This window comes from Apus apus, chromosome 1 (assembly GCF_020740795.1).
Source record: "Apus apus isolate bApuApu2 chromosome 1, bApuApu2.pri.cur, whole genome shotgun sequence".
Lineage (NCBI taxonomy): Eukaryota > Metazoa > Chordata > Aves > Apodiformes > Apodidae > Apus > Apus apus.
In genome coordinates, this window is record NC_067282.1 from 48,370,976 (window position 1) to 48,394,446 (window position 23,471).

Genomic DNA, 23,471 nt, shown 5'->3' on the forward strand with positions numbered 1-23,471 from the left:
TTCAATTGGAGTTCCATATTCTGGGATGAAGTGTGTAAAGCTAGGAAGATAAAACAAAAGCAGATTTTATTTTATTTATTTACTTAAGCAGTGTTAAACTAGGTAGACATTATTTCTGAGAATTTCTAATTTTTGAGAATTCATAATTCTGACCAAGTTCCAAAGACTTCAAGGAAATCTGATAATAATTAAATTACTCTGAATGCTTTGGTGAGTTATGAGTTAAAGATTTGTAGACAATAAGGCTATAAAACTTCATTCAGAGCCTTTAAAAATGAAGCATGCTGTTATCGATTTTATTTATGGAATTTGCAAGTGGCACGAGCAAGTTGCTCTTTTTCTCAGAGAGCAATTAAAACTGGTTTTATAAGGAAGAGAACTGACATTTTATTTCTGATAGAAAGAAAACTGAGTTTTCTTTGATGTATGTTTGTGTACTATTTTTCCCTCATCCCTGCTCCCTTGTTTGTTGCTCATCTCTGTAACTGAAAATTGCCCTGAGGGCCTTGTTCTCTAGTTTCCTTTGGTTGTTGCCATAACATCTGTGCAATATGTCTTTCTTTCTTCCTTTGCAGTTATGTCTTTGCTTTCCAGTATGTTCAGCCTTTAGATGGTAAAATAAGAGATACAACATCTACTACTGCAGGCATGTATTCTTTTGAATGGACTTTATTCATTACAAGAGAGTAATGAAATGACTGATAAAAGGTTTTAGGTGTGTTTCTACTGTCAATCTAGACTCTGTTTCAGGCTAGATCTCCGGTCCCTAGGCCCTTTCCACTGGACTTGTTCTAGTTTCTTCCTGTACATTTGTTTTCAGTGCAATAGAAAGCTTCCTTCAAGAGAAAATAAAAAAGCAATTATGAAAAATATTTGCTCCCCTTGAACAATATGAACAGTGAAAAAGCTAGTTTCACACTATTCCAAACTATTTCATTTCCAATAATGTAATGCATCACAGGATAGGTGCCTTCTTTTATATAACATGTCCATCAATACACCTCACATATTGTATATGTGAATGTGTCTGTATGCATTTTAAAAAAAAGCTACTCCTGCAGGCTGCAGAGCATCCTACTTATCATTCAGCTAGCTGATTAGTTTTTTGATGTGAAAATGACTGAAAGACCCAGAGATATGACAAGAACAAACAACAACAATAGCAACAACAACAAAAAACCAAACCAAACAAAACAAAAAACCAAAAACCCACAACAAACCAAAACCAAACAACAACAAAAAAAATTAACCAAACCAACCAAACAAAAAACCCAGACAGTTGGTTATTTAACTTTAAAAAATCCCTAAGTGAGCATATGAAGGCTCACAATGAAATGTGTAGTTCTAATGTAACTCACCATATGTTCATTAACTTAGCTGAGCTGGACTCTCCTCTAGAAGTTTGGGAACCTGACCCAACTTATGGAGCCTTACTTTGGAAGATGTGCTACAACAGCCTAAATTTGTCCTTTAGAATCTATGGATAGATTCCACTCACTTTATCTCAGTGTGTTTTTATCCTTTAGACCAAGTCTTTTAGGGAAAGGGAAGTAATACTGTCCTGTATTTTTGTGTGCTTTGTATAAAGAAGCATTTATATTTATATTTTAAGTAGTATACTTAATTTTATTTTTAGGTATTCATGGGACCCTTTGCACACTTTTCTGTCCCTTGTGAAGAAGTATATCTCATCTTCTCAAAAGAGATGACTGAAGACAGAAAGCTACTTGAAAGGCTCAGGTCTGAAGAAGCAGGAGTCAGAAGAAAGTATGGAAGACAACAATTGCAATAAAATTATAATTTAGTTCAAGGAATTTTGCTTTTTCTGTCACAAAACTCCTATGACCTATCGCCACCCCCAGTAACCCTCATGCCACTCTCCTTAGCTGTGAGCAGTTCTAAAAAGTCCCTAAGCCCTGCCAGAGGTAGCAGCAGAGCAGACAGGAGCTGAGGGCAGAGATCTGAGGGTCAGGAATGCATAGGCATAGAGATCAAAGGTGACGGATAGATGGAGTCCTCCCTGGATGCCAGCCATGGACAGAAGAAAGGCAAAAAGTGCTTGACTTCTGTGATCCCTGAATTTATAAAATGTTATGTATATATGTATGGAATACTTCTTTGGCCAATTTGGCTATCTGTCCAGTCATCTCCTCCCTATGGGAGGGTTGTGTATATAGGTCTTCTACTCCTTTAGTGTCCAAAGCAGCAGATTCAGGAATAGGGAGGTGATCATGTCCTTGTACTCAACACTGGTGAGGCCACACCTTGAGTACTGTGTTCAGTTCAAGGCCCCTCAGTACAGGAAGGTCATTGAGGTGCTGGAGCGTGTCCAGAGAAGAGCCACCAAACTGGCGGAGGGCCTAGAGAACAAGTCATACAAGGAGTGGCTGAGGGAACTCAGGATGTTTAGTTTGGAGAAGAGGAGGATGAGTGGAGGCCTCTTTGTCCTCTACAACTACCTGAAAAGAAGTTGTAGTGAGGTGGGTGTTGGCCTCTTCTACCAAGTGAATAATGACAGGACCAGAGGAAATGGTCTGAAGGGAGGTTTATATTGGATATTAGGAAGTATTTCTTTACTGGAAGAGTGATCAGGCAGTGGAACAGCCTGCCCAGGGAAGTGTTCTTGGGCATCCTTGAAGGTGTTCAAGAAACAAGTAGATGTGGAACTTCAGGGTATCCTCTAGTGGCTGAGATTGTAGGATGTGTTGTGGGGTTTTTTTTGTTTGCTTGGTTGGTTGTTCTGGTTTGTGTTTTTTTTTATGGTTGGACACAGTGATCTCTAAGGTTCTTTCCAACCATGATTATTCTGTGATTCTGTGATTCTGTATGCAGTTATTCAGTGTCCTCAGTCTCTACAGCTGCTATACAACAGGTCTTTTGGGTCCTGAAAGTATCCTTTTTTGAGATAGTCTGTGCCAAGGATGAACAGAGCATCTGGGCCAGTCATAATAGGGTGCATACAACAGGACACCATCCTGTCAGGCATTTATACACATTGATTCAGTCCCCCTGATTGTTCTCTTCTTCAGGCTGAATGGTACTAATTCACTCAGCCTCTCCACATATGACAGGTGCTCCAAACATTTAATCATCTTTGTCCTCCTTTGCTATACTTGTTCTAGTACATCCATGTCTGTCAGATACTGGGGAGCCCAGATTTGGGATCCATACTCAAATGTATCTCATCAGGGCTAAGTAGAGGAAGAATCATCTTCTTCAACCTGCTGGCACTCCTTCTACTGCAGACAAGGAAGACAGACAGTTGCTCTTCTTTGCTGCAGAAACCTATTGCTGTCCTGTGTTTAACTTGCTGCCCACTATAATCCCAAATTCTTTTCTCAAAGCTGCTTTCCAGCCAATCAGCCCTTAACTTGTTCTGATGCACGGGTTTATTCTGCCCCAGGATGTCCTGAATGGGACAGGATGGCAGAGACACAGACAAGATCTGTATTAAGCACTGATCAAGATTTATTGCGTATAACACTGGGGTCTTAACCCCTTAAAGTAGAAGGCACAAGCACAGTCAAATTATAAGGAAGTTGGGAGATTGGAATAGAAGTTGAAGTCTGAATGCAAAAGGTATGTTAATAATGAAATTTACTACTTGTAGTTAGATCAAACAATAAAGGTTAAAATTAACCTACTTACATTAAACCATTAACTTACATACTAACAAGTTTTATGCTAGGCCTAGAATATTAATTATCAATTCTAAAGGATTCTATAATTTTAAAATTTAGTTTTGAAAATGACTTCACATTAAGTTTGCTAATAAAAACAGTCAAAGAGTTAATACTTCTCACCCTTGCCTTGCAGCAGCTGGATGTCCCTGGGTGGATCATAATTCTCAATAATTAATATCTCTGGCAGGCATCCCTGCTGGAGAGGAGAAGGCCTAGCATACCTCCTGCAGAAGTGTACAGAAAGTCCACCAATCAAAGGTAGGATCAGGCTTTTATAAAATAAAGTGCATTGACTGCTGTCATTTAACTATTTAGCTGTAGCTCCTACATCTTTCATTGGAAAATAAGAGGAAAACAGTAGAAAAACCACAGAGGTGTTGTTCTCACCAGGTAAACTCTTTTGTTTATCTGTTCATTCTTATTTTACCTCTGTTTCAGGCCTAATTGTGTCTAGGCTGGACTCCATGTTCTTCAACACTGGAAAGCAGCTGGTGTTATGTATGTCAGCTGGGCCCTCTGTTTGTACTTACAAGGTTGTTATCAGCTCGGAGTTTGCTAGGCCTTCTCCTTTCTTATGGGAATCTTCCCACTCCAGGCCTGGGCCTGCAAAACTGAGACACAAAAGGCAGGTGAATCATAGAGAGAAACTGAGGCAGGTATATTGAGAGATGCAGTGTCCTGCTACACAGGGGCAGGATTTCACACTTGCAAGTGTTGAATTTCCTGAGGGTCATTTGGCCCATTTCTCAAGCCTCTTGAGGTCCTTCTACAGGGCGTTGAAATATTTTGGTCTATCAGACACTCCCTGTTCTGTATCATTTGCAAACTTTCTCAGGGTGTCCTCTGTTTGTTCATCCAGATAGTTAATGAAGCTGTTGAACAGATGTTTCCTTCCTGCTCTTTTGGATGGACTGTTCTTGAGCTTGGATGTGATCCTTGAAATCAACCAGTTCTCCTGATCCCTTTTTTGTCCAGGACCCTCTTCCCTGGGCTTCTTCCAAGCAGATCCTTAAACAGGCCAAAGCCTTCTCTCCTGAAGTCCAGGATTGTGATTCTGCTATTTATTTGTTTTCTCTTTTCAGAACCCTGAAATCCACCATTCCATGACCACTTCAGGCAAAGCTGCCTCCAATCTTCACTTTTCTGACCAATTGTTTGTTTGTAAGAATCAATTCCAGCACAGTGTCTTCCTTTGTCAGTTCCCTAATCCCTTGTGTCAAGAAGTGGTCAGCAATGTGCTCCATTAACAATCTGTTTTCCTTATAGTCTGCTGTGTCGGCCTTCTAGCAGATACTGGGATCATCACCCATGAGAATGACGACCTGTGAACATGAGGCCCCTACAGTTGTACAAAGAAGGCTACATCTACTTCTTCGTGTCCTATGTTTTAGCTGTTGCTGAGTAGTGCCTTCTCACACTGACCCACCAGCAAGTAGGCTGAGGGTGCACAAGAAATGTGGGGGACAGGACAACCCCCTCAAATTGATCAAAGGGATATTCCATACCTAATAGAAAAATGTTCAGCTATAAAAACCTGAAATGGCAGAGTGGGGTGGGGGGGTATGCTGTAGGTAACCATTGCTCAGGATCTGGCTGGACATCAATCTACTCTGGAAAGTAGGGAATGATTGCCTTTGCATAATTTGGTTATGTTTGGTTTTCTCCTCTCCTTCCTCTTTCTCTCCTCCATTTACCAAATTATTTTTATACTGACCCATGAGTTTTGGGATCCTTCACTCTTTCTATTCTCTCCCTCAACCTTCTGGGAAACAGTAGAAGTTACTAAGTGGCTGCTTAAGGCTTACCAGCCAGCCAGGGTCAAACCACTACATTTCTTGAATTACTTGATGAAAGAAAGTACACTCACAAAGGTTAATGGAACAGCAGAAACAATGCCAAATGTCTAATTTATATGTATGTTGAAAAGGGATTGAGTATACTTGATTTAATGTGAGTGTGGAAGGAATTTATTTCCGTTAGCAGAAATTAGAAAGATCTTGGTTAGTATTTCTCACCCACTTAAGTATGTATGTAAGAAAAACATAGGATAGTTTAGGGTACATAAAGACACTAATTCTGGAGATTCTGGATGCTCATATCTTGAAGATTCTGATAGAAGGAGAATCCCCCATTTTAGTGACAGCCTACTCCTATGGGAGGGAGCAAACTGAAGTTTAGGTCATTATAACCTCTGTTGCTTCTGTCCCAATAATTTTGCAGAGTCCTACATTATAAAAGATTGAGTTTTCTCTAAGCAACACAACCATAAACCCATGGACGATGTTAAATTCAGTGCCGACAAAATAAATATCATCCAATATCTGAGGAATCACTCTCCAGATCCATTGTGCCTCTAGTGAAGTTTCCCAAACCAAATTACTTCCTACTGCCTAGCAGGAGCCCAGAATTGTCACAAGAATGCTGCAGATACTCTTGCTGAAAGAATGGATTCATAAGATGTGGTAAGCTTACTGAGCTACCAATAGAGGGCTTTAAATATGGGCTATCATATGCTAAAATTTCTGGCAGAACAAATAGGACAGAAGAGTTTTAGGAGTTAAGTTTCCTTGGCCTAGAATCTCTTTTCTATGATAGGCATGAAATCCAGAGTGCTCAGCTAAGTTGTGAGTCCATTTTTTACATGGCCGACTCTCCATGGCACAACTATACATAGGGCAGCAGACGCTGCTGGTCCTCCCCAGTGCAGTGTGCCCTGCTGGTCCTTCATGGATCACAGCACCAGTGGCTCTCCCCGGCATGTGGTGCCACACTGTTCCCAAACACACAGCAAGCTCCTCAAAGCTGTTAAACATAGTCAGGGGTTCTGCTGACACCGAGAAGTGCCCCAAATGCCTGGCAGTGAGAAATCTCTCACAGGAGGCAGAGGGGAGATTGTCAATGAGCTTGTTCCTGCCATGCAACAAAAATTATTTCACTTAAGTACTTCTGAGCTGTTACACAAGTTTAAATCTTTAAGTACACGATCACCTGTAATATATTCTGTGAGAAGTGCATCTTGTACAAAGAGAAAAGCAATATATAAATGTTGTTGTTAGATTTCAATCATAACAGAAGCCATTGCAGAGAACTAAGAATGCTAAAGTGTGGTTGTTAAGTACCACCTTAAATCTACTGCTGGATTTCAGAACTTTATTTGCAATGTCCAAAGCATGTGTCTTTCATCTTCTTAGAACAATTTCAATAACCCTCTTCAGTTTTGCTTTGATTGTACAGGATGGTTTTATTTGTTTTATTGGTTTTGGTTTTAATACACAGTTTTAAAATACCTGATTTTTCTAACTCAGTAGAAAAAATTATGGTTTAATTCAGATATTTTCTATGAAGAATATTTTTACATTTCAGTGCCCAAATTTAGCTTGAGTCCAGTAATTGAAATGATAAAGAAAATGTCTCAAAATTTTTTCCATGCTAATCATATATTTCAGTGAGAGACAACAGGTGTTCACAATAGTATCAGGTCCTGACTTTAAATATTTTAAGAGTAAGAACTGAAGTTGGGAATTTTTTATCAATAAAATGAAGTTTGAAATATTTTACCAAGTAGGAAGTTTTTCCATGTCTGTTTTCAAAATGCAATTTCTATGTATTTCATTAAGTGTTCAAATGCACGGTTATTGTATGAAGTTACTTTTAGTATGTTATGTAGCATTTATTCCTGAATATACATAATTATTTTTATCTGTTGAAGTATGGTAATTGTCATGTACTTCTTTCAAATAATTGATTATATTTTTTGCAGGCAGATGGTGGATTTCAGGTGTTCCTTGATACACAAGTCTATGGGGCCACATGTGATACACACAAGCGTATTGAGGGAGCTGGCAGAAGTGCTCATCAAGACACTTGCCATCAATTACCAGCAGTCCTGGGTAATGGTGGAGGTCCTAATACGCTGGAGATTGGCAAATGACACCCAGATCTAGAAGAAGGGTTGAAAGAAGGATCCAGGCTACTACATGCCTGTCAGTCTCACCTCAGTGCCAGGGAAGACTATAGACCCAATCATCCTGAGTGCCATTATGCAGCACATACAAGACAACCAAGTTATCAGGCCCAGTGAGCATTGGTTCATGAAAGGCAGGTCCTACGTGACAAACATGATCTCATTCTACAACAAAGTGACCTGTTTAGTGGATGAGGGAAAGGTTGTGGATGTAATTTACCTGGACCTTAGTAAGGTCTTCAACACTGTTTCCCTCAACATTCTCCTAAGTAACTGGCTAAATATGGCTTAGACAGGTGTACACTTCACTAGATAAAAAACTGGCTGGATGGTGGGGCCCAGAGAGTTGTGGTGAATGGAGTTAAATCCAGCTGGTGGCTGGTCACGAATAGTGTTCCCTAGGATTCAGTTTTGGGGCCAGCTCTCTTGAACACCCGGATCAATGATCTAGAGGAGGGAATAGAGTGCACCCTCAGTATATTTGCAGATGATATTAAGTTGGCAGGGAGAACTGATTGGCCTGAGTGCAGGAAGGGTCTATGGAGGGATCTGGACAGGCTGGATCACTGGGCTGACACCAATTGTATGCGGTTCAACAAGGCCGAGTTCCAGGTCCTGCACTTGGACTAGAACAACTCCACACAACACTACAGGCTTGTGGAAGAGTGGCTGGAAAGTTGCCCAGAGGAAAAGGACCTGGGGGTGTTGATCAACTTCCAAATGAATATGAGCCAGCAGTGTTCCAAGGAGGCCAAAAAGGCCAAGAGCATGCTGGCTTGTATAGAGAAGGGGGTGGCCGTCGGAACTAGAGAAGTAATAGTTCCCCTGTACTTGGCACTGTTAAGGTCACATCTCAAATACTGTGTTCAGTTTTGGGGCCGTCACTACAACAACGACATTGAAGTGCTGGAGTGAGTCCAGAGAATAGCAACAAAGCTCATGAAGGGCCTGACGGACACCCCTTATGAGGAGCAGCTGAGGGAACCGCAGTTATTTAGCTTGGAGAAAAGGAGGCTTAGAGAAGACCTTATCACTCTCTAAAACCACCTGAAAGGAGGTTGTAATGAGGTGGGAGTTGGTCTCTTTTCCCAAGTAACAAGCAACAGGACAAGAGGAAATGGGGTCAAGTTGTGCCAGGGAAGATTTAGATTAGATATTAGAAGCAATCTTCACTGAAAGGGTAATTAAACACTGGAACAGGCTCCCCAGGGAGGTGATTGAATCACCATCCCTGGAGGTGTTTAAAACATATGTAGCTGTGGTATTTAGGAATATGGTTTAAGTATTAGACTTGGTAGATTTAGGTTAATTGTTGGTAGAGTTAGGTTATTGTTGAATTTGATGATTTAAAGGTCTTTTCCAACCACAAAAATTCTATTCTATTCTATTCTATTCTATTCTATTCTATTCTATTCTATTCTATTCTATTCTATTCTATTCTATTCTTTCTATTCATCAATTTCTTTTAGCATGGAATTATTTATTTTTTTCTCCATTAAAATTTATGTGTACACTCCCAATGTCATGTTTTTTAGTTTAATTTAAGTCAAGAATGTTGGAAAGAATATATGAACCTTTACAAGGCCATATATTTTTCTACACTACTCTAAATAAGTCAAAACAAATCTATATGAAAGGGAACTTGTTGACCTTACTCTGAACAAAACTGAGCTTGCTCCAACAAATCATATGCAATTTTTACCCGATACGTTGTGTTCTCTCCAATTCACTGCATACTTTTACAACTGGAAAAAATTGGTTGGTTCCTTTTCTAATAAGGAACAGTTCTTATTATCAAAAAAAGACACAATATTGAAAGTTCTAAAGGCCACTGACTCTCAAAAATGCTTTGAAGGTATACAAGGACTGTGGGCAGAGTTTCAGTACTTTGCACTATCAGTTTACTTGGTGAGGAAGAGGAGATATTGCCACACAGAAGCTACACACTGTTGGAAAAACACATTTTCTAGAGCAGCAGGAGAAAACCTTGTATGCCATCTGCTTTCAAAGAGGTGTGAAAGGAATTTCACATGACAGAACACAAGTCACTTCCTCTGCAAAGTGAGGAAACAGATTGCCATAATTTTTTTTTCACTCAATAAATTATCGTTTAGTCATAGGTCTCACAATCCCCATAGTTGTTTCTCTGACATATAAAAATTATTTATTTATTTACTTGTTTATTTTGGCAAAGGATGTGCTGTGTCTTTATTGCCCAGAATGTTTTTTTTTTTAATCAAAGTAAATTAAGATGTAGATTTAACAAGTCCTGAAAATACTGTAAACTAGAGGCAATGAAAAAACTTGATTAACTTAGCTGTAATACTTAATTGACATACTGACTTTTTATAGGAACTAATATGAATCCTGCACTCGCAATTGGCAGTACAGGATGATTTTTTGAGTAAGTCATTAAATAGTAACAAAAATAATGAATATTGTTTCAAATATATTCCTATTAACTAGTAGAGTTGAGAGTTCACAGAACCACAGAATTGAAGCAGAGAATTGTCAGAGTTGGAAGGAAACTCTAGAGATCATCTAATCCAGCTCCTCCACTAAAGCAGGATCATCTAGTGCACATTACACAGGATTGCATCCAGGTGGGTTTTGAATATCTCCAGAGAAGGGAACTCCACAATCTCTCTGGAAAGCCTGTTCCAGTGCTTTGTCACCCTCATAGTAAAGAAGGTTTTCTTCATATTTAAATGGAACTTCTTATATTCCAGGTTGTGCCCTCTGCCCCTCGTCCTGTCACTGGGAACTACCAAAAAGAGTCTGGATCCATGCTCCTTGCACCCCCTCTTTAGGTGCTTATAGGCATTAATAAGGTTTCCCTTCAACCTTCTCTTCTCTAGGCTAAGGAGTCACAGCTCTCTTAGCCTTTCCTCATAAGAGAGATGCTCCAGTCCCCCAGTCATCTTTGTTGCCCTCCACTGGACTCTTTCTAGTAGTTCCCTGTCTCTCTTGAACTGGGGAGCCCAGAACTGGATGCAGTATTCCAGATGTGGCCTCAGCAGAGTAGAGAGGGAGAATGACCTCTTTCGACTTACTAGCCATACACTTCCTTATGCAATTCGGGATTCTGTTGGCCTTCCTGATGGAAATGGTACATTGCTGGCTCATGGCTAATTTACTGTCTACCATGGCTCCCAGATCCTTCTCCTCAGACTCGTGTTCCAGTAGGTCCATCCCTAACCTATATTGGTGCATGGGGTTCTTTCTCCCCAAGTTCAGGACCCTACACTTGCCCTTGTTGAACCTCATTAAGTTCTTCTCTGCCCAGCTTTCCTTCCTGTCCAGGTCATGCCATAAGTTAGAAAAGGAGAGGAAAAAAGACACAAAACATTTTTTACATTTTTGAGGGGAGTGCTTTTCCATCGAAATTGCTGGTAATGCAAATTTGAAACATTCTTCATAAAAGCAAAAGACCTTAATATCAACTTGTATGATGATTCACATAAAAGCCCCATTTATGGACACTTTAACTCTGTGAATCACTTTGACAAATTACAACACAGCTCTACTAGATTTCCTGTTACGGACTTCAGCAGATGTCTAATTGGAATATGATCATACCAGTACTTGGCATATGTATAGTATCAAATCATTATTAATTGAGATAAACACTTTCTCAGGGGAAAGACAAAATAATACCTTTTTGTGCATTTTTAATTTTTAAGTTAAGAAAGAACATTTAAATATTGTATCCCCACTGCTGCTGTTACTATGGAATATTTTAGAGATGTAAATCAAATACTTTAATAGCATTTCTGTCAAAAATCTGCTACAGAGACAATTAAAAATCTTGTATTTCATACTCTTCAAAATTTTAACTTAATGTCTTTTTGTCAAAAATTGGTATATTTTCTTTGTAAATTAAGATATTCTTCTTGCAATTGTATATTACTGTAATGCAGCAAAGTTTCTAAACACTGTAATTGTCTCAATTATTTCTGGACCTAAAAACTTAAAACAGCAGTACTTAGTACCCAGATACTCTTCTCATTATCAGAGATAGCAAATTTTTGAGCTTGATCTTGTCGCATGAAAGACAAGAATGAGCTTATCAGTGGATGCCTTGAATTTGTCACCTCTGCTCCTTGAATTTTTAATTGCTTAAATAGTTTAATATTTTTTACAGCATATTATTAGGGACAGATTCACAGAAGCAATAATTAATTCAAGACCCATAGGATCATTAGCCGTTAGCACATAACATCTTTGAGCTGGAGTTCAGAAAATAATTTCTCAAAAACACTTGTCTTTGTAGCACGAAGGTTTAGTACAAGCTAAGTTGTTTTAGGCCACATCTACATTAAACTGTAATTTGAAACTGAAACTTGTTTTTTAATAAATTCTCCTGATCATCCCAAGCCACCCATTGTTTGGGTTTTTAAAGCAGTTTTAATGAGGTTTGATGAAGGTGAACTATTTTATTTTTTTCCCCCCAAGAAAAAACAAAACAAGAAAACTAAAACACCTTTCTTTAGAGACAGCATAACTGGACATTCTGGTCCAATTGTTCATTAAATGCCCAACAATGAGGAAATGCTTGATCTTCCATATACCTTTGAACAGTATGCATGAGTGACACTCAGTAGAAGAAATAAGCGAGATTAGTTCTAAAGGAAAAAAACAACCAAGCAAGCAACTGACACATTGTACATGCAGAGACTTTATAAAAATGATACTGATTTACTGATCAATATCTACTGAAATACAGGAATTTCTATAAAAATATCTTTCCACTGTAGATATAACCTTAATCCTGTTAACAAAAGGCATTTTCAAGATATTCATAATATCAGCATTTCCTTTTGTTCAATTTGAGAAATTCAGTTTGCAGATCCTCATACGACCCGCTTTTAAATATATTACTCATCTACTACATCAATCAGGTGGAGCTACAATTTAGATGTATAGACATATTTATTGTAAATAGTTCAACATTCAGTATAAAAGTAACTGCTTTTTTAAGCAGTTAACTACTGTTGCAGAATCCAAAAGCACATTCTGTGTGTAATGTGTGCATACAGCCTAGAAAACCAACCATATCCTGGGCTGCATAAAAAGAAGCATGACCAACAGGTTGAGGGAGGTGTTTCTGACCCTCTACTCTGATCTGGTGAGACCCCACCAGGAGTACTGTGCCTAGCTTTGGGGTCCTCATTACAAGAAAAACATGAACCTATTGGAATGGGTCCTGAGCAGAGCCTTGAAGATGACCAGAGAGATGAAACCCATCTCCTGTGAGGAAAGGCTGAGAGAATCGGGGTTGTTCAGCCTGGAGAGGAGAAGGCTCCAGGAAAACTTAATTGTGGCCTTTTAATACTAAAAGGGGGTTTATAACAAAGATGGAGAAAGACTTTTACCATGCTCTGTAATGACAGGATATAGGGTAATGATTTTAAACTAAAAGAGGATAGAGATAGATAGATAGATAGATAGATAGATAGATAGATAGATAGATAGATAGATAGATAGATAGATAGATAGAAAGAAGAAATTTTTTTACAGTGAGGGTAATGAGACACTGGAACAGATTTTCCAGAGAAGCAGAGGATGCTCCCACCCTGGAAGTGCTCAAGGTAAGGTTAGATTAGGTTCTGAGCAAACTGATCCAGTGGAAGATGTTCCTGCTCATGGCAGGGTGTTTAAATTTGATGATCTTTCAAGGTCCTCTCCAACGCAAACCATTCTATGTTTCTATGAAATGACTACATATGCGGTCCAGAGATTCTCATCAGTTTTGTACTATGAATAGAAAAGTACCTAATCCATTTAACAAGACATTGCAAAATCAGACGTATATATACTAGAAACATATCATCAATTTATGCATCCTTATTTTGGAAGTGGTGAGGTATGTTTGGTCAAAATTGTTTTGTTTTAGCCTATTCCGTTAAAACACACACCACCTTCAAAAACACCCAGCAAACCAAACAAAAAAACCCAACAAAACAAAAACAAACAAACAAACCCCAACATTAACAAAAGCAAACACCAAACAAGCCTGCAAAAAAAGTCCCAACAAACAAAACACCCACAAACTAAAATAAAGAACATGCACTCAAAATATAATCTTTACTCAATATCTGCTTAAGATGTTGGAGATTCCTCTTTTCTGGAAGGGAACAAGTCAAACCCATACTCTATCAGATTTTGACAGGCTATTCTTTTTTATGAACATGTTCTTATGCAGCTGTTCCTTACTGCATAACAGAATTGAGGATTAATTTTTCAAGAAAGAAAGAATGAACAAGATCAGCTATGTCATTTTGATCTAATGGCTAGGAAAATTCTTGGATAGAATGAGAGGACATTTTCCGCTCTACCTCATTATTTGGTTTGTATTTTATCTGATGTTTGCTAAATGCAAGTCCACAGGAGCTAAATCTGTATACCCATCAGCACTTTTTTCTGCAAATCTCCTCCTTTGGAGAGAGGATTACACTAGAAACTGAGACTATTGAAATGCACTTTTAGAAGTGCATTGGATAATGTTGCCATAAAACCTCCAGTGAATCTATCACTTAAATCTCTAGTCATGTGAAAAAATTACTGCCAAGCTGTTAAAGAGTTTGGCATTTACCCAATCCCTAATGGGCCTTAATTACCTTAAAATTCATATGTATATTATCCATTACTTTGGTTTGGTCAGATCTCTTCTCCAGAGAATAATGATGTCACTGTGTATAAATTCAGAGGATCTTGCTTACTTTTTCTTGCAGAAAAAAAACCCTTACTTTAATTTAGAAAACAAGTGAGAAAAAAGCCCACTTACTTTCTTTTAAAAACAGGATCAGAAGTGTAAATTTAGTTCCCTGCAAGTTATTGTTATTAATATTTATCTAATTTGTATGAATATATAAAATAGTAATTATATTTATAGTCTTTTCCTTTAATGTCATCTTAATGATCCACATTTAAACAGAATAACTTTTTTTTTTTTTTCCCCATTTTATTTCTTCTTGTTCCTCATGAAAGATCACTAACATTTACAAGCCTCTGTCACAATTTGTGGTTATATCAGAATGTCATACAGGTAAACCTCTTCAAAGTCCAAAAATGTTGTGTTATTGTACCTCAATTTTGGTACTCCTTTTGTAGTATAATTTGTCAATTTATATACAGAAATGACTATTGGTTATGTTATCCCTCTCAATTAATTTGAAAGTATTCACTCTCTGCCATTGTTTTCTCTCCTTTCTCTGCTTCTTTCATATTGTTCAGTACAGGAATTTTTCTGTCATTCTGCCTTGGTTGGAAGTGACAATTGTTTAGAGTAGACATTTAAATTAGATAATGAATTATCATTTTCTGTATTTGTCAAAGATTACAATATTGGTAAGGTGGGGAAACAGATTACCACATTATTTTTAGTTTTATCTCCATTCCCATAAGCTATTCCCTTTTATTATAGCATTATCTAGATTTCAACCCCCAAGCTTGAATATTAACCCTGTCATGGCAGTGGCCTTTATTTTCCTTTGGGCATGTAATTAAACTGATTGCTAGGAAAACATCATTGTTCCTGAGGGAGCTAGAGGTGACATTTTCAAAAGTGTTGAAGCTCAGTATAATGTTTCTTTCATGGGGACAGGCTTACAGACACTAACGGCTTTTAAAAAGCTTTCCTTGAATGCTTAACTTTTATCAACTTTTGTCTCTTCTTTTTATTAAGGAATCTTCCAGAAGCCAAAACAGGCTTAAAAGTGAAGAGGAAGTGATTGCAGCTAAGACTGTCAAAGGGTAACATGATTTATCATACTGCCTAAACAGCTTATTAGTGTCAGAATTCTTGGGAAGTCATGTATAACGTTAGATGTTATTACAAGTTGCAAACTTGCCTCAGGTGTTGCTTCACGGGAAAACTTCTACCTCCTTTTTCTAGGGGTAAATCTTTTCTGGACACAGGTGGCCACAGCAGGGAAGAAAGATGTAGCTTTTATGTGTTTGCATCATCCCAGGTCAACATAGGTAATAGAGTGTTCATGTTTGTTCTCAGTCATATATATTTATTTTTAATGGTTTTGCACATTAGTAAGATTACTGTAACAACCATAGCCCCTTTCCTATTGCTGTCAACTGTTTTACTGTTTGCCATTACTAATGAAACAATGTTGGTTGCCTGTCCAAAAACATGCCACAATGCTGACAGTTTTTTCTGGGAATCAGTAGAGTGTAAAAAATATTCATGAGTGATTGCCATCAAAAGCCTTTTCTAAATCCTCTGGACTTCACAGCAGTGTAAAGCTGAAATTTCTGAATTATTGGAACTTTGTTGATTAAGTCTTCAATCAAGTGGTATAGAAAAGGAAAAGATCTGAAAAAAGAGTGAAAAAATATAGCATTTTTTTACTGCACATGAAATCAGCTCTCACAGAAAAGGCGACGTAGCCAAAACTACACCTTTTACTTTTTTTAAGTCTTTAACCATCTTCCATATCTACAGTGGTACCTATTTAAGTAACAAAAAAAGACACTTAGAAAAATGAGTAGGGTTGCCCTAAGCTCCCTATAAAGTTAGCAGAGAGAAAATACATTAAACATCTGACTTTTCTTGTGGAGATTCTCGCTTCACTGACTATGGAAAGCTATGTTTACATGGAGTTCCCAGAGTTATGTTTCTTACTTGCTTAATTTAAGGTGGGATAGACACTAATGTTTGTATGTGCTCATGTATGAGTAATTAGAAGGAGACATATATATGTATGCCAATTTAAATTACACAAACACAAATATATAATATGCTGCAAGTAAACACATATATGTATGCCAATGTTAACATTTATTTATTTACCTTTATAATATTAAACCTTGCTATCTGAAAGTAAAACACAGGAATTATCTTGCAGGAGTATGATGTAACAGACTGTATCCTGCCACCATATTCATCCTATTCTACTCTTCCAAAAGCAATTGCATCAAAGCTAATGCTATCATACCAAAATACATGAAAAATCGGTGTTTCATTTTTGAGGTAAAAATAAGAGAGTAACTGCAACATGGATTATTTCTTCTGAAAATCCTAAATAGTTAGCATAAGTTTCAGAGATAGCTGAATTTTTAAAATAATTTTTATATAAATCAATAAGAAAAAAAAATATTCCTAAAAAAGCATGATTGAATGTGGCTCTCTGTAAGCTATAATTTATATTGCAGCAATTGCCTTTCATCCAAGGTCAAAATATAAGGAAGGATAAAGTAGAAAGATTTTAGTCGGAATTGCCTATCTCCATAGATAGGCAGAGTGCCATCTTATTAAGGTGTGGAAACTCCCAAAAGGCAGAAGAAAGAGAATATACCAAGTAGTGAATATTCTCGGTAACATCTCGTGAAGCTTTATAAGAAGATTTAATTAGGCATAGTTATGTGTCCAAAGAAAACAGAGCTGTCAGAGAAGAGAGTAATCGGATCAGACACAGTTACTTAGGCTCAAAACACAATCCTAGGAAAACCAATATGGAGCACAATACTTAGACTCTTCTGGATACAACTAGTAGGTTTATTTTTCACTATGAATAAAAAATCAACCTGCTGCATTTTAGCTAGTGATTAATGGCTGATTTGTTCGCAGTAAAAATCAATAGCCGAAACAATTGATTTTTTGAGGGTTTTTTTACTACTGTTTTCTGACATAATTCTGAAGCAATTAGAAAGGTTAGAGCTTCTGCTTCCAAAGCTGTGAAGACCCTAGGCACTACATAGCATAGGTGAGACATATGTAATAAATCCTGAGAGTTTATCTTTGGGGAAAACAAACAAATAAAAACCAAAACAATAAAAAACCCCAAAACCAACAAAACAGAAGGAAAAAAAATGTGTGTTTGCTAAAACATATGTGAGTACGTATGTTTATGCTTTTTATATAATTATGTGGAAAGGCATGAGAATGGCAAAATCTGTATAAGAAACACTATTAGATCTGTAGCTTAATTATCTATCTTGGCTTTCTAAGGAGCTGTCTGCTACTCCAGGAGCCTCAGAAAGTTATGAAAATGTATCTTCCTTTTCAGAGAAGTCCATCAGTTCAGCAGTTCAGCAGTTTGTTTCTTCTACTAGCAGAAAAAGGTTAACTGCTGAAGTCACTGGCCGGCTTTTCTTGAATATCAATGCAATTTAGCACTGCTGAAAGATGGCAGACTCCCATAAATATATATTTTAAAATACAATGATCATTGAATATTATTTAGTTGACTTATATAATTGTTTTTGAGTCTAGACATTCCCGTGGGTAGCCCTGTACTATTCCACACAGACTCACTTCCCATCATTGCAATGGCTGGTCTATTAGCTGTTTGTTCATCATCAAGTAAAATGCAACAGTGTATCACCCATAAATTGAATGGTGATCCTGGATTGGCTTTTGTTTTTTTCATTGTTGCAGTTTTATTTTAAAAGATAAAACCTCATTGCTCCACAAAAATGGTGAGGGAAATACTGCATCACATGTGCTCTAAAATTTCTCCTTGCAGTCAATGCCATGTATCCAATGGGTTTCATGTGCTTAAGGCATAATTTTGCAATATGCTCAAAGGGTTGCGTCGAGTGTGTTGCACACTTGCAACCTTGTATTCCAATGCCCTGTGACTGTAAAACATATTGAGAAATACTGTGTACAATTTAGAACCTTGTGCATGCATGAGTACACAAGACACAGGACTTTTCATATGACTGATACAGTTTGGGCAAACATTTAATTTTTAAATTTAAAATGTGAAGTGCGTGAAATTAGGCAATACATTTAGGAATTGGGAGCTTCAAGGCGTGGCCAGCCATTCAATTATTTAGTCTGTGCATGTGTCTTAAAGAATTCCTATATATTTGATTTTATTTTTTCAGAAATATAAATAATAATTACAAAATGTAAAATGAAAAGCATTTTTTAACATGCAGCTTTTACTGGAAGAAGTTATGTTGAAACTACTTTTGAAGACTGGTTATTAATCATCTTAATACATGAAGAAGACTGCTTGAGGTACTCCTGAGCAATTATAAAGTCTTTCTAGTTATACTGAATTGCTATTAATAGAAGTAAGTTGTTCCCTCATAGCTGTGTCACTTCAATTATTACACATGTTGTTCCACACAATATTTTTATTGTACTTGATTGTGCCATAAAAGGGGTACCTTATAAATCTATAAACCCTCTTTAATCTTCATTCTGAAATGCTAAACATACCTTTTAAGTTAGACTTTACTTTGTTGAACAAAACTGGTTTAAAACATGCAGATTTTTTAAAAATTAAGCTTAAACATTTTAATGTAATTTCCAGTATTACATACATTTAAACTGGATTCATAACTGTTAAATTACTTGCATGAGTTATAGTTTTAGTTTGTGCTGATGATAAATAAGAGATCTTGCACCTGGGAACACATAACCCAGAAGAACAGATCAGACTGGGATCCACCTGGCTGAAGAGCAGCCGTGTGGAAAGGGACCTGAGTGTCTTGGTGGGTAACAGGATCAATATGAGTGAACAGTGTGCTTCAGTAGCAAAGAAAGCCAACAGGATGCTGGGCTGTATCCACAAGGGCATCACCAGCAGAGATAAAGTCATCTTCCTGCTCCACTTTGCGCTTGTCAGACCACACCTGGAGTATTGTGTTCAGTTTTGGTCCCTGCTTTACAAAAAGGGTATGAACAGGCTGGAGAGGTTCTGGAGAAGGGCCACAAGGATGATCAGAGGGCTGGAGGACCTGTCATATGAGGAGAGGCTGAGAAAACTGGATTTGTTCAGCCTTGAGAAAAAAAGGTTCAGGGGAGATCTTATTACAAGGTTCCAGTAATTAAAAAGTAACTAACCAGAAGATGGAAACTCCCTATTTACAAGTAGTCATATGGAAAAGACAAGGGGTAATGGGCAGAAGTTGTTCCTGAGGAGATTCTGATTGGACACAAGGGGTAAATTTTTCACCATGAGGACAATCAAACATTGGAACAGTCTCCCAAGGGAAGTGGTAGATTCCCCCGCATAGGGCAGTTTTAAGTCTCAGCTTGACAGGGTGCTGAGCCATCTCCTAAAACTGTAGTATTACTAAAAAGGTTAGACCAGATGATCTTTGAGGTCCCTTCCAACCTGGCATTCTATGATTCTGTGATTCTATGACTAATTGATAAGGACATGGAGAATATGGGAATGTTTATTTCAGTAGGAAAAGAAAAGGGGGAAACCATAAACTAAATACTTGAGGGCATAAACTTGGCAGACATAACGGAGAGAAAGATGAGGAGCAAATATTTGTCAGTCACACTAATTGAAGTATGTTAAATGATGTTGTGAATCAATAAACTGCTGGCAAACTGTGTCTTTGCAGCAGGTAAGAATGCAAACCTGAGGATCTAAGATGTGTGAGGGGTGTTGGTGGGACTGTGCAAATTGGTGGGGGAAGCGACAGCACGAAGGAACAAAGGAGAAACAGACATAAAGGGATATAAAAGGGTCTGGTTGTGTGTAAATTGTTGCTGGCCAATACACTTGTTTGACCAAGCCCTGTACATGTTCACCAAGTCTGTCCTCTTACTCTATCCTTTCCTTTAATTTATTTCATTGCAGAGAGGAAATATACTTACTGTAATTTGAAGAAAGACCATATAAGAAAAGGAAGAGTGCTGAATAGCCCAAAACACTTGTCAAAGAATGCTTCATCAAGAAACTCAAGTTAATGTATTTATGGTTCCAAACTGATGTACTTAAACTGAAGATCAACATAAAGAAGTCTAATTTACTAATGTCTAGAACAGTGTTATTATTTTGAAGAATTTCCCTAACTGATTTGAACAATATTACTTAGACTTCTATCCCTATCCCAGAATCAAACTCAGAAGTATTAAACTGGAACAGCTGATATTGGCTTGGCGATTTTACCTGAGTTTCTTGAAAATAAGAGATTTAAAAGACAGTTTTCAAGATCAGTGAGATCTATATTCCCTTTTTTATCCCAAAGAGCTGTGCTATGAAAACCACAGGGGGAAGATATCACATAGAAAAATTTATGAAATTGCTCATTGATTTCATTCTCAGAGATAAAGGTTTCCACACTGTCTTCCCCGCTCTCTTCTTCAATCCAAAGCTTTATGCAGAAGAAACCTTAGGAATAAAAGGCTATTTTTTTCTCCTTCTCTTCCATCACCTGGGCATCCAGGGCAAGGTCTTTCAGAGAGCAAAACCAGACCTGTTTTTTTTTGAATCCTTTGAATGGCCAAGTTCTGCTGCCTGTCCTGCAAATTCATCTGTCATACAGCTAACATTCTGGTGAAGACTGGATAACTGCCAAAAAGTGGTCAGCTTTCCTTGTTCTCCAAAATCAACAAAAAAGCTTTTGCTGACTGCCTTTTGGGAAAATGTAAGGGACTGTGATTTCTCTGAACTCAGATTTCATCACCAGCCTAATCTGCAGTCTCTTGTGCACTGAAAGAACACAGGTTAGGCAGGAATTTGGATGACTGTAGCTGCAGAATCCAATAGGTATCTTGCTACTTCCAACCCACTTTACTTCCTCCTTCTTTATTACAAACAGATTAGTATTGTTGCCCAAGATACTTCCATCAGGCTTTGAATTTCTTTGGACCTATCACTTATGTTCTTCCATTGAACCTTCTGTCACTTCTATTTATATTGGAACATGCTACAAGTCACTTTTCATTATATGAAAGAATTGTCATCCACTTTGCTACATGAAGACTCTTCCATGATGTCAACAGTTTTGGTTAGTTTCTCAGAAATTACTGTGACAACTCCACTTAAATGAAGCTCACTCTGCTTTAATATGTCTTCTAGACCAAATTAAAGTTTCCCTTGTCCTGTTGCAATTTTTCATAGCCAAAGACAAAAAAAACAAAAACAAAAACACAACCCTTTGCTTTACCCTTGAAACCTGGGCAGCTAAAATATTAACTTTCCTTTTAATAAAACTTTACATTGTTTCATTGACCTCCCAAGCTATTTGGAATAAGCTCCGGGGCAACTGTCCCATGCACAAGCAGTTCAGAATCCTTGAAGTTTAAGATTCTTTAAGTAACATAATCTAACCTCTCTATAGGAAGAAAATTTTTATAGTCTCACAAATTGATGAATGTTTCTTCCTTGTCTCCAATCTGATTTCTTCAAATACAAATATTTTCTCCGATGATGATAATTAACTATTTTCTTTAGAATTTTAAAATTCTTTATATTACTTTCCTTTGAATGACTGCAGCTTTAGGATAACGTTCAGCTTCACCGCAGCTGTCCTTCACAATTTCTGACCTGAAGAGGGAACGTGCAGCAGATACATGACATCAGATATCATGCTGATATGGGGATTTACGTTGCTACAATGACCTCACAACACATAGCTGGACATTTTCCTTATTGTTTCTATGAGTTAATCACTGTTATCCTGTTTTAAGAACACAAGGAATTAATTTGAACAAATGATAGTTGTCTGGGAAGGAAAAAATAGGAAACAATTTCTGTTTTGATCACTTTGTTGCATCCCTTGCACTGTATTTCATAATTTCCAAAGTGGTTTATGACTTGTATTTTCTGCAGGACGAGAACTGTTAAATGTGCATGTCATTTGATTCTACTTTGCTTTCCATACCACATTGTGAGAAAAGATATTAACAGGATGTTTCTATTTAAGGACTCACAGCATGTCAATTTCTGCTGTGTCATGATTAACTTATTTTTGTCCTTTTAGACTTATAATTAACATTTTAATTATATTTTTCTTATAATCAATACTAGTTTAACAGCTGCTAACTGAAAAGCACCACTTGATTATCTCCTCTGACTTCTTCGATATGACAGACATTTTGATTCAAGTACTGAGCTCTGTTAAATTGGACTAAAACTGCAAGTTTCAGATGCAGAAGTTAGGAAATCTAAATATACCTATCTAAAACCTGAATGTCTATGCTCTCTTATTGGTCAAGACTATTTATACATAAAGAGCCTATACTAGCATTTTTCCTAGAAACAGTTCAAAGGTAATAGATTAATTACTTTATATTTGATAATTAAAGCAATGCAGTATGAATCCTACTCCCATGCTGGAATCTAATTGGTTAGATCTCTCTAGGAGAGTAGAACATATGAAATCAAGTCCTTAGTGACCAACTAAAGTAAAGAAATAAAATAAGCTGCTATGATATGCTATGACGATATGCTATGTGGAAATGCATCAATAGTTCCTTGGAACTGTTCTTGACGATTGGTAAAAATATTTTCCCTATTAGTATTATCAACTTTTCCATTTAAAATATGCATAAAATGTACTGAATGGTTATTCCAGAAGTGTTTCATTTTAGCAGATACTGCTACTGAAGTGTGACACTCTTTTCCTTTTAGATTATTGTGGTGTTGACATAATTTACTTGTGACTACCAGTCTAAAATTTGTGGTGTGTTTCAAGTCCAGCAGCCAGCAATTTCTGCAGGTACTTGGAGACAAGGGAAAATAAAAAAGGCCAAGAGAGAAACAAATCTTCAGTGGATATAACGGATGAAAAATACTTTTAATAAAATACGATACAATAGTTTAAAAGCTCTCCTCCACCTGCATGTTTTCTCTATACTTTTGAAATTCCATCCCTGAGTGTAATAAATAAAAACTTCTTTCTGATTTACTGAAAGCTGTGGAACATAGGCTGTTATTCAGGGAAAATACGTGCTATTCCTGTTTCTCTTAAGCAATTTCATAGAAACTCATATAACTTTATGCTAGGAGCTGTGAAGAACCATTTTGAATTGTGTCAGATTCAGGACATAATTTCAAGGATTTCACAGTTAATTAACTTTATCTTATTTATATGGGTGGATACATCGGACA